The 13,379-nt window shown below is 38.8% G+C and overlaps 1 protein-coding gene across 3 annotated transcripts in view; it reads right to left on the minus strand.

The window, feature by feature from the left end:
- The window catches only part of LOC124556845 (C2 domain-containing protein 5), a 226,041-nt gene that overhangs the window by 1,080 nt on the left and 211,582 nt on the right, over positions 1 to 13,379 (minus strand). The gene's annotated exons all lie outside the window — the stretch shown is intronic.

The raw sequence follows: 13,379 nt of genomic DNA on the forward strand, positions 1-13,379 counted from the left end.
TTTAGTATATTTTGTCTACAGCACAATATGTATATCAGACTGAAATTTAGACAGACTCAACAAAGTACAGTTTCACACTAAACCTGAAACATAAATCAATGTAACAAACTTAAAAAAAGAATGTGATCTGCAGGTAAATGCATCATGATGATAATCAATGTGGTTAAAAACTGTGAATACTGAAAATGTAAGCATAAAACCTTCTTAAAAACCAGTTTGCAATATATATATATATATATATATATATATATATATATATATATATATATATATATATATATATATATATATAACACACACACACACACACGTGTGTGTGCCAAAGGGACTGAAAATGGTAGGTTACTATATTGTACGTAACTGGAAATACTTGTCAGATTAAAGCTGTGTGCTGGAATGGGACTCAAAACTGGGACCTTTGCTTTTTGCAGACAAGTGCTCTACTCACTGAGCTATTTTAGCATGACTCACAACCCAACCTCACAGCTTTACTTCTGCTAGTACCACATCTCTTAATCTCCAAAATACTTCCACGAGTGCTAGTCCAGCAGTGTATGCAGGAGAACTTCTCAGAAGTAATACAGTGAGGGCAGGTCGTGAGTCATGTTGGGGTAACTCAGTCAGTAGAGCACTTCCACATAAAAGGCAAACGTCCCAGGTTTGAGTCCCAGTCCAGCACTCAGTTTTAATCTGCCAGGAAGTTTCACATCAGTATACACTCTGCTGCAAGGTCAAAATTCATTGTGGATAGCTCTCGTTGATTCAAAACAAATTCATTAAAAAATGTGACACACTAAAAGTTTTATGCCACAACCATCATAAACTCACAGGGAGTCTCACTAGAGGAAGAAGTCTTGCATCATAGTACAGTGGCCCATCTGGAGATGAGTTAAAAACTTACTCTTACCTCAGAGGCCAGATGGAGAAACATATGGCTAGATTGTTGGCATAACAGACCACAGCTAGTTGTCACTAACTTTGAGCCACTCTTCTTCCCACAAACACATGATCCTGTGCTTCAATAGCAAAGTTATTGCATGTGAGTAGTTGGCACATTGTGCCACAATATGTCCCATTCAGAAATCTTTGACTGCTTCATCTGCAGCGTATTTCGAATTCCTGATCAGTAATTTCACAATTTGGATGCATCTCATCAGCTTGAATGCCCTCAAGATTGAATAGACCTCTGAGTATACACTGTAAATTCAATTCGTATGTAAATCATGTGGACAGTTCCAGGTAATACCACAGAACAGATGATGGCATCACCTGTTTAGCTCTATCTTTACATGGTTGTGGCACCAGGGCTGATTCGAGAATATTTTTCCACAGAAGTGACATATTGTTTGGTACTCCTGCCTCCTTGTCCTTCCCTCCTCCCTTCCTCATACATTAGTTGCATTTCCTTGGTCACTTTAAAAATAAATCTAAATCTGGTGAGCATGGAAATGGGTTGTTTCCACTACTAATTATGATACAACCTCTGTACAAATTCTGAACTACTCTCAGCTTGCCATTCCAAGAGGCTGTTTGCATCAGTTGGGCCTTACACTGGCCCTGTGTGGCAGAGGTTTAAAAATGTAGCCTCAGGAACAATTATTCTCATAATAATCTTCAAGCTACTCTGAGAATTTTCAGTAACCATGAGTGTGGTGACTTCATCAATGGTTTAAAACAGAAATTTCGCCAGTACTAAGTGCTATCAGTTCCTGCTTTGTGCAGTTCCCAAACGGCCTTTTTGCATAGAGTCAATTTATGAGGGTGCACTCCATTGCATGTTCAACGGTATGAGATCCCAGTAACTGTATGCATGATGCATCGTGAGGAGCTGACACCAAATGGCAAGTCATAGCTCTCTACTTCCATCACAAGGGCCAGATGCAGGACTGACTTAAATGGCGCTGTTGACAGTCTAATCCTTTCATGGTGAATGTCTATTGCTTTAATGTATGAAGACTGGCAACCAATAAGCCACACACTTATTATTAAGCCGAGACTGCAAAAAAGCCTTGTAGGACTTAAGTAGATAGGTTTTGGTTATTTCTCATGACCTATGCATATGGCAGTTTAAAAGTGTTCAATGTCCTTAATCCTTTTGCATTTTGGTCCCTTAGGAGCAGGATCCATGTTTCTGTACAGTCTAAAGTGAAGCCCAAAGACCTGATCAAATTCTTAAAATTCATAAAAATGTATCTCATTTGGTAATAATATAATTGTTCTTCTCCATGATCTTTGGTGGTAACAAAAAGTTTGGGCCATGCTAGCTGTGGCAACTCCACTTGCATAATGTACTGCCATTCCCTGGCTAACGTGGTTGTGTATAGGATCTCTCATGACAGTAATGCTAATATTTGTGACCTTGATTGTGAGTTGGAAATCCTCCTGCTGGCAAGACCGACAGATGAGGCATATTTGTAAATGCTGAATAAAGTAGTTCCCCTGGATTAGGAACAACATTAAATATGTCACATTGTCTCACACTAGGTTGGATTTCCAAATCCAATCATGCACAATTCAAAACACATTCTTGTTTCCACTAACATAATGAAGACTTTGCAATGGCGCAGGCAATGTTTAGCAACTCCGCTAAATCATGACAGTGATTTGTGGGTGTGGGACTGACTCGATACTACTAAATTTGCTTGAATTTTTCTTGTCAGCTCAATGAAATATTCTGAATAATTACTGCTTAAAATATCACATGAGACTGGAAAAGTAAAGTTTTTGATTCCACGAGGGTCATTTGATGAATATGCTTCCCCTATTCTCTTCTTTCATGTTGCAAGATATCTAACTTAGCTAAGATGATACGGCAATGAGAGAGTTTTATTGCAGCAATGCCCTGTCCACATAGTAGAGTGCTCACTTTCAGATGAAGTAACTGGTTTCATAACCAGTTCCAATTTTGCTGCAAAAGCTGTTGTCTTATCACTTCCAGTCAATACTACTTTAATTGGGCTGCTAACTGTCATGAGTATGTAACAAATCATAGCCCTCCAAGTAATATGCCTCCTAGCAACCTCACAAGAGTAACCACAGTCATCTGCTTCATGAATACCAACTTACACCACTAACCAAACAAGAGAAAGTCTCTGAACAGATTCGAAGCAACTGTCAGCAACAAGAATCTGAATTTTGTTAATCATCTCAGTATCAAACAAGACAGGATAAATCACAGAAGCAATGAACAAGCTTGTAGTATGCATCATCTATGGTAGATTGGGAGGTGAAAAATGTGTGAAAGTGCACAACTGCACATTCTCATTTCTGCTTCAATAGCCATACATTCAATTTTTCCTTGTGAATACTCAGTTTCATTTATTACTCAGTGGCACTGGTGTTTTAGCCTATTATCCATAATATCTCCACATTCTGCTGATATTCCTGATATTTTAGTTATGTATGACACAAGACCAGACATAGAGACAGTCCATCTGAGGACAACAGCGCATAGTATCACACTGTTTTTTGACATTTTGGACAAGGCCGTTTTGCACACATTTGAAGTTTTGTGAAAGTAAGCTTTTGTCATAAATCAAACAGGACAAGTGTGCAACTCATTTGTATTTTTCACTGGTGTAATCCGATGCTGCCAAGTTCATCCCACAGCTCATGAGTCAGGACCAGGAAGACCTTCGCCTCGCAATCTGTGAAGAGTTTTTGATCACGCAAATGAGAACGAGATGTTCTGTAAGAGAACCATAACTGGCAATGAGACTTGGGTCTACAGTTATGATGTTGAGACCAAGTTTCAATCCTCATAATAGATCAGGAAAGGTTCTCCAAGACCAAAGAAAGCTTTTCGGGTCAGGTCAAATGCCAAACCCTTGCTGATAGTTTTCTTTGACTTTGAAGAATTAGTTCATCTTGAATTTGTGCCAAAGGGACAAACTATTAATCAATGGTAGTAGACAAACTATTAATCAATGGTACTATCAGGACATGTTGCAACACCTACGAGAACATGTGAGAAGGAAATGGCTTGAAATGAGACAAGAGAATTCATGGCTCTTGCATCACGATAATGCACCCGCACATTCATCACTGTTGGTATGTGATTATTGCATAAGAAACAAAATCACTGTGCTGCCTTATCCTCCATACTCCCCAGACCTAGCCCCTGCATTCCTTTTTTTCCCCCTGTTGAAAGAATGAAGATTTACAATGACAGACACGATAAAAGAAAAATCAGAGACGTGCTTTGCGCAATCCAGCAAGAGGCATACAGAGACTGCTTCTAGAAGTGGAAATGGCATTGGGAGCAGTGTATCAATTGTGGTGGTGGTGAGTATTTCAATGGAAAGCATGCAGAATAAGTAAAAAGTATGCAAACAAAAATTTTGTGAATGAAGTTCTGAAACTTTCTGAGCAAACCTCATAGTTTGTTCTTTATCTTTTCATACAGAGGGTGCTTACTTTATTTTGTCATTCGCATGCAAAAAATTATTATGTACATTAACTTCACTAAAACTTTAGAGTCTTAAACTGATTTAATAGAGCAGTAGATTATTTGACTTTTAATTCAATTTTTTTTACAGAAAAGTAATAAATACTTTTAATTTATTTATACTGTAATCTCTCCAGTTGTGTTGCATTTAATAAATAACTACTATTTGTTTTTCTACGTTAAGACTACAGGGGTTGCATAATTCCATTCCATTAAACCAGGTTTTTAAAAATAACCTTGATAATCTAGAAGATTTGATAATCTGACATTGACAAATCCCTGAGCATGCCAGATTATCAAGGCCCTACAGTACCTGCATTATCCAGCTTGATGGGAATAAGAACATGAACAACAGAAGTGTCTCATTAACTTTGTGGATGACTGAAGGTACCTAGTACATCAAAAGTGAAACACAGAACTACATATCCAAAGACCTAAATATGTCAAGACAGAAACTACAAACAAAACTTCAACAGATTTTTTAATTGGAGATGCTACCTTACAAACCCACTGACATATAATATATAAACACAGATGAAACTGCATACACAGTTAAGGAAAAAGGTATTAATTTTCTAAGGAAGAATAATCTTAGCTCAAAACAACAAAAATGAATGTGGTCCCCATAATGACAAAAGAGGACCATACCACTGAAAGCTATTTCAGTTTACAAGACGACAATTTCTACATTTTTCTTGAAGTGCCTTTTTTTAATAAACTTTAAATGGTGCTAAAGCAAATACCCTATACATAGTTTCAACAACACGTTAAAAACTTCCATCCATTCAGCCCATTTAGGACAAAATTGGTTTTCATCTTATAAGGTATTAATTTCAACATTTTATGCAAGTTCTACTATTATGAAAGACACAACAGAAATGGCAAAGAAGCTATGTTGACAAGACAATGCTGGAAACGTGAGGTGGAAGATTACAGTTTCACATACAGTTGATAACAAGTTCATTAGAGACGGAGTACAAACTCAGATTGGTAGAGAGACCATTCTGGCCTTTGCCTTAAATGATTTGTAGAAACTATGGAAAAGCTACATGCTACCCACCCAGATACAGGTGCAGGTTAAAGTGCCACTTCCAGGTTAAAGTGATGCACCTGTCCCAGGTCAAATCCACCTAGCAGATTAATGGCAAGGGTTGGTATGCCTGCCTGCCAGCCATCCAGCCAGGATGTGGTTTTCAACTGGCTTTCCACATCCCCCTAGGTCATGGGTTCTCAAACTGTAGGGTGCGTTTCCAGGGAGGGGGGGTGGGCAGGGGGGGGGGGGGGGGGGGAATGGCATGCAAGAGGAGTCGTGGTATACTAAAAAAGAAAATTATCACCAACAAAGTGTGTTTATCTTTTCCTTCAAACAAAGAAGATGCCATTGATTTGGAATGAATTTGCCAGACAACAATGGAACCACAGTCATATTTTTAGCATTGTTTGAAATGATCAGGAGAGCTAGGCAATGTCAGCCATCAACAGAAGTGCCCATTGTTGGCTGCACTGTGACTGTATCCTTAACTATCATGCACAGTGCAAGCTTTGGCTTGTTTATCTTCACACCTCCTTACACTCTTTCATGAGGAAGATTTGATTGCAGTATGAAGTGGTTCCTGATTAGTGACAGACATAAAGACACCAGTGGTCCATCAAGTGGTGGAGGGGTGGGAGATGCTGCAAACTTGAAAATGTGAAAGAATGATGTGAACTATTAATTGATAGGATTCACAAAAACTACAATCAATGATGAAGACTGCCTGCAGTGTGTAATTTGTAACATCTTGCAATTAAACATCCTGAATTAAGAGGAAAAACAAAAGAATTTTTTGTCACGAAATTCTTTTACTTTCTACCCAGAAGACCTTTGCTAAAATGACAAATATGACTTCTGAGGCCCTTTTAGCCTCTTGCGAGATTTTGCATAGAATTCCTGAATGCAAGAAATGACACAGGATAGCAGAAACTCTGGTTTTATAGTTTTATAGTTTTTCGGGAAATTACAAACCAGACAATTTAAAGAACTCGTTGATGACCTGCGTGCAATACCAAATTCTCCAGCTGCAATCAATTAACACGGTGAGAGCATTCACCAGGACACTTCTCTGGTGGAGTACAGGTACAATGGGGAAACAGAGTACTGCCATATTAAGTGATTATTTCTGGATGGTGCAACTGAACACTTCTGCAACACAGTATCAGTGGTAGGTCAGTAAGAGATGCTTTTAAGGTATTTATATTTTCCCCTTTTGTTGTAATATACACACAATAAATATAATAATAGAGAGTTCTTCTGGCAGAACATAAGTAATTTAGGAGTGAAGATGACAGTTCACCAAATAGTACACACGAGTCATCAACAGGCACATAAATGCTAGCTTTCAGACAAATCACACCTCTGTATGGCTAATGTGCCAACTGAATATACTTGGCCAGTATTGCAGTTCTGCAGCTTGATTGGGGCGAGGGGTTGTGTCAGGTGGAGTGGGTAGGGAAGAAAGGACGCAAGCACTCAAGAGAGAGCTGATGGCCATGACAGATGGAAAGGAGGCAGCAGGCATACAAGATACGAATATGGGAGAGAGAGACTGCAGATGCATGGGATAGAAATGTGACGCAGGTACCAGTACTGACACCCACCTGCAAGTTCATAAAGCACTTGATGAGACTGACGTGGAGGAGTGAACTGGGAGGGTATGACAGAGCAAAGGAAGGAGAGATTGCAGGTAAGAGGGAATGGGTACTGGATGAGTGAAGTTAGCATCCTGGGGCAGAGTAGAGGTGAGTGTGGGGCAGAGGGTTAGCACACATTGAGGCTAGGAGGATTATGGGAATGAAGGATGTGTCACAAGAACAACCCCCACCTATGTAGTTTACAGAAGCTGTTGTTGGGGCAGGTTGAGTAGCACACACTGAAATCAAGTGTCTTGTTCTCAGCAGCAAGTTCTGCCAGTGGATGGCCAGCTCTGTTCTTGGTCACAGTTTGGTGGTGACCATTCATTCAGGTGGACAGTTGGTTGGTGGTCACACCATCCAACGCTGCAGTCCCAGCACAGTATATTCATCCAGCATATTGTAGCTGTACAAGTGTGTGTGTGTGTGTGTGTGTGTGTGTGTGTGTGTGTGTGTGTGTGTGTGTGTGTGTGTGTTTCACTCTAGCTCAAAAAAGGGTTCGAGTGAAAGTGAGCAAAAGTTTTCAGTCTGGTTTATGTGCCTGTGAACAACCCAATGTCTATATTATTCACCGAGTTGCTACTAATACATACAATATATATTCTTTCAAAAATGAGAGCAAACCAATAAATTTCATTTTCAGGCTCTGTGGACCAAAACACATACCAAAATCATATATTATTCACCATAAAATTCAGCTTTTCAAAATTTGTGGAAAATGTAATTTATGAACTGAATTTCTTTTCACGCCAGTTACTACTACTACTACTACTACTACATTTTGAAGCTTTTGAGGTAATCATGAAATACTATTTATATATATGACACGAGTTTCAAGGTCAGCATCATATCTAACTGTTCAGTGATGTTTTGGACACACTTGTTTTGTAATTACTTTTCCTTTCATTAATGTACTCTTTCACCATAAGCTAATTGTGGTGACAGTCTAATTTATTTGTATGTTCAGGTAAATTTTAATCATGATGTTAGATCATATACTTTGATGTTCCTTATGCCACATGCTGCATAAGCCATTCTCACATGACTAACTTTGCCACAACTATGATAAAGTTTTCTCACACAGGTGTTAGCAAATGCTAAATTTATGCACCCTTCCTCATTAGATACTTTAAAGTTTAAAAGATAGTCAGCACTGTCTATAATCTAGCTGAATACCTATTATACCATTTTCTAACACCTTAAGTTCTTCATGACGCCAATCAAGAAAGTCAAACTCAAATGACAGTGTCTGCATTCCTGTCAAACTTCTCCTGCAGGGTATTCACTTTATTTACTATGGAAATATACATGACATTTGTAGGCAACTATTGTATACATTTGTTGAAGTTAGTGCAGCAGCTGTAACTATAAATCACATGCGGTCACTGCAGTATGAAGCAACCTTCTGTCTGTGGCTGGTTTCTGTCAGCCTACAACATGCATCACAGTTGGACTATGTACGGAAGGAAGATTAGGCTTTAACGTCATGTTTATGATACAGTCATCAGAGATGGAGTACAAGCTCAGAGTGGAGGAAGATGGAGAATAATGCAGACTGTACTCTTTCAAAGGAACCATTCTGGTTTTTACCTTAATCAATTTAGGAAATTCATGGAAAACCTAAATTTGGATGGACTGTTGGATGGGAATTTGAACTGCCACCATCCTGAATACAACTCCAGTACCTTACCACAGTATCACTTCACTTGGTCATGAACTCTGGAGCACAAAGTGTTGAGAGGTGTTCAGATAGCCAAATAGTCTGTCACAGGCAGTGTTCTGATGAAACTGCTACTATTGGTATGTTAGAAAAATAATATAAATTGTGTTTGTTTGTACTTTATATATGTACTTTTAACATGCAGACAAAATAAAGTATAGGAAAAGTTATGCCACAAGGAGCCTCACAAGTTGGACTTGAAGTTTCCAATGTATGCTCTTTACCAGAACAGGACTACTTGATACAGCAAATACTTGAATCCAAGAGAAGATATATGCATTGAACTTTCACAGTGCACAATGCAACCAAATCATATGAACTGCCAGATTTAGTATTCTGAGTACAGTCATACTTACTGCCACAGTAGCAGTCAGCTTGGACTTAAAATCACTGTGGCAGCCACATAGCAATGAGCTTTTTAATCAAGGTTATACATTTACAAATTCTTTGAGTGTTATAAAACACTCAGTTTTCACACAACAGTTTAATGAGCAACTGGTGCAAGGGAAAACACAAGTAAAACATAAATCACAAGAAATCAGACCCTCACCGAATGAGCTATCCAAGCTCAACCTACAACACTCCACACATTTAAGACCTGCCAGTACCTCTCTCCTGATTTCAAAACTTCACAGACGCAATATTCTTGGTCTTTTAAGTACCAACATGCTAACTGCCTCTGTATCTACATACAGTGGGCCTATGCAAAATGCCCTCCTTTTCTGCTTACAGATGGTTTATGAAAATCTACAACAGGTTATGGTATATACCTTTATGGAGTACTGGTAGTTCTGGAACAGATAAGAAATTGTATGCTTGAAACTATGAGTAGTGGTTCACAAACCTCTGCACGGAGGAGGGGTGTGGAGCTTATCCTTTGGCACCTAGTTGGCATGGTTGAATGATCATGCTCTTACCAAAATATGAAGAGATGACTATGATTAAAATACCTAAAACTGTGTTTTCAGTGACAAAAATCCTGAGTGTAATAAGATAAACACTGTCATACTCCCACTCTCAGTCTCCCACACATCCATGCAAAAACAGACAAACAAATTACCTATATCAATTTCAGAAAAATTGGATGATTTATTCAAGAGAAAGAGCTTCAGAAATTGAGCAAGTCAGTAACTCATTGGTCCATGCCTCTGTCGCTTATGCCTGCAGTTATTTGACTCTGCATCAATTGAAAGAGTTGTTGGGTGTCCTCCTGAGGGATATCATACCAATTTCTGTCCAACTGGTGCATTAGCCTGTCAAAACCTCATGTGGATTGGAGGGCCCTGCCCATCATGCTACAGATATTCCCGATTGCGCAGAGATTGAGCAACCATGCTGATCAAGGTAGGTACATAGACAAGCAGTAGAAACTCTTGCCATGTGCGAACAGACGTTATCTTGCTGAAATGTAAGCCCAGCATCACTTGCCATGATGGGCAACAAACCAGGACATTGAATATTGCTGATGTATTGCTGTGCTGTAAGGGTGCTGCGAATGACAACCAAAGGGACCCTGTTGTGAAATTAAATGGCACCCCAGACCATTACTCCTGGTTGTCAGGCTGTGTGGCACTTGACAGTCGGGTTGGTATCCCACTACTGTCTGGGATGTCTCCAGACACATCTTTGCTGGTCATTGGGGCTCAGTTTGAAGAGGGACTCATCATCAAAGACAATTCCATTCCAGTTAATGAGCTTCCAGGCTGAAGATGTGTCTGGAGATGCCCCAGACAGTGGTGGGATACCAACCTCACTGTTGCACCACCATATGGTCCAACAACCAGGAGTGATGACGTGGGGTGCCATTTCTTTTCACAGCAGGACCCCTTTGGTTGCCACCTGCAGCACCCTTACAGCTCAGCAGTACATTGATGATATTCTAAGCCCCGTTTTGTTGCCCTTCATGGCAAGCCATCCTGGGCTTACATTTCAGTAAGATAATGCCTGCCTGCACATGGCAAGAGTTTCTACTGCTTGTCTTCATGTTCGTCAAATCATACCTTTGCCAGCAAGATCACAGGATCTCTCCGCAATTGAGAAGATTTGGAACTTTATGGACAGGGACCTCCAACTGTGCTGTATTCATCATAAGAATAAACCTGATGTGTTCTTCCACATTTGCTTGAATCTCACTTGATTTTGTGTCAAGTGCAGTGGAAGTATAGTCAAGTGCGATCATAAGGATATGTTTTATGCTGTGTTACATGCACACATACTGAGTGATAATATGGGACAACAGCATAACCCGCGCATTTAATTTGGACAGCATTGGCCAGCCAGTTGGTGCAACTAACCTAAAATGATGTCAGCAGTTGCAGTTCAGACATAAAAAGAGATGAGTAGCTTTGAATGACATTTAATTTTTAAAGGGAATGAAATAATATTTGACAAAACTACATCACTACCGCACCCTTCGTAGGTGCCCAGACAGAAAGCGTAGAATTCTCTCATTCTCACCTAATGCAGTATTCTAATTACAAACAAGAGATATGAAAATTCCTAACTTAAAAACAGGATAATTCTTCCACATGAGCTGTGTGTGATGCAAAAGCATACTGCTGGGATTTCACCCTATTGTTGACTACTGAAGCCGCTTGTTATTTCTTATGACGAATCCCTTAGCTTGGCTCCAATCAGTTCTGTTGGGTTCATATTGTAATGGTACAGTTCCAAATGTAGAAATGCAGCATTTTTATGGTGTGCTCAATGCTGTGAAAATGATTGCTTTTCATGTTTCCACAAGAATTATCACTCTAGTTCGTGTGAGATTACATCTGTGGTATAAAATAATGGACATAGTCCAAATCAAGAGTATTTAGTTTTTCATTTTTGCCTTAAAAACTAAATTGTTACATTTTCTTACTTTAAGCAACCTTTATTAACAATCTTTCATAAAATATCAATAATTAAGAATTTACATTTGAAATGAAAACAGGAATTTTGTGTCCAATATGTAATTAGAAACAAGAAGATGTGTGTTAGTCACAAAAAATTATGATGGGTTTTACAAGTTCAAGACGTACATATTTGAAATTGAATGGAAAAAAAAAGAAGGATGGATCAGCGATCCATGAACTGCACCAGATTATCGATCTAATACCTACCGATTCTGCTATACATCCAGTGTGTATTTGAATCTCAACTGTACTGAATATAGTCCCTTGGAAAACTTCAATGCCTATTTTTTCTGTAAATTTATGAAAAACATTAAGAACAACCAATTTCTCAGCAGTTTTTAACTGGGTTCCACACACGTGTTTCACTACAGAGCAGCAAGCAGCCTCAGGCATTTTCATACTGCATACTAACAATGCGACAATCAAAGCACAACAGTACAGAGACTGTGACTGTACATGATTTTTTAAATGAAAACTACATAGCTGAAGTGTGATTAAGAAAAACATTGATGGTTACAATATCGTAAAGTTTTATTTAACAGAACTTATTTAACAGAACTTAGTAATAAGATATCTATTACATACGTAGGACTTACTTCCAAGATCCTAACAACGCCAGTGTACGTATGCTATGGCTTCTGACCAATCATTCTTATGATAAGCAGAGTATAGCTTGTGATTCTGATGATCTAATGCACTAGGTGGACAGAATTTGGCACAATATCCCTCAGTAGGACATCCAACAACTGTGTCAAACAATGCCAAGCTGAACAGCTGCTTGCATAAGGGCCAGAGGTGAACCAACATGTTACTGATACGCTCAATTCGTGAAGCTCTTTCTCTTGAATAAATCATCCAATTTTCTGGAATTGTAACCATTTGTTTATCTGTACACATAACATCACATCTATTAAGTTCCATCCCATTTGGATAATTCCTTTGCGGTGTCTTTTTTGTTTTTATTTTAGAGTGTGTGTGAAATTTAAAACATACAAAACTATCTTATTAAAACAAGTACCACAGGCATCTCATTACTCCAAAATTAGATGGCATATTAATTGGCACAATTTCTGGTTTCACTAAGCACTGATTGTTGTTCCTTCAACACTAGTAATTCTTGACCTCAATGACACACAATCTTGAGCCTAAACATCAAGGTGACTGGTGCTAGTGAGATGGCACGTAGCATGACAGTACTTTCCAAGTTGGCTTCATAAGCTGCTTTATTTGAGGTTTTGTTTTCCTAAATGCCTAAATGTTCTGGTAATCAGAAGAATGATAGCTCCTTTCCTCACCTATGTGGCGAGAGAAGAGAATCCTGAATCATTTGGACTTATCGGCTGAGTACAGAGAATTTGACTTATAACAAATTTACTAACTCAGTTACATTTTGTTTGGTCTAGTATCCTCAAGATCATGAATAATTTAGTGCTAAATACAGTGAAATCATAAGGCATGCAAATCTTGAGGATATACTGAGCAAATAGCACTCAACAGTCAAAAAAGTTCCTTTGCTCAGACCCACCAGCATAACCTGCAACATAGGTATGGTGCTTGGATAAAATTACATAAAGCAAAATGTAGTTCAAAGTAAAATTCTTGCAGCAGTCTGACAAATCTCAAATAATTCTGGGCCTTCATATCA

The sequence above is a fragment of the Schistocerca americana genome, chromosome X (genome assembly GCF_021461395.2).
Source record: "Schistocerca americana isolate TAMUIC-IGC-003095 chromosome X, iqSchAmer2.1, whole genome shotgun sequence".
In the NCBI taxonomy this organism is placed as follows: Eukaryota; Metazoa; Arthropoda; class Insecta; order Orthoptera; family Acrididae; genus Schistocerca; species Schistocerca americana.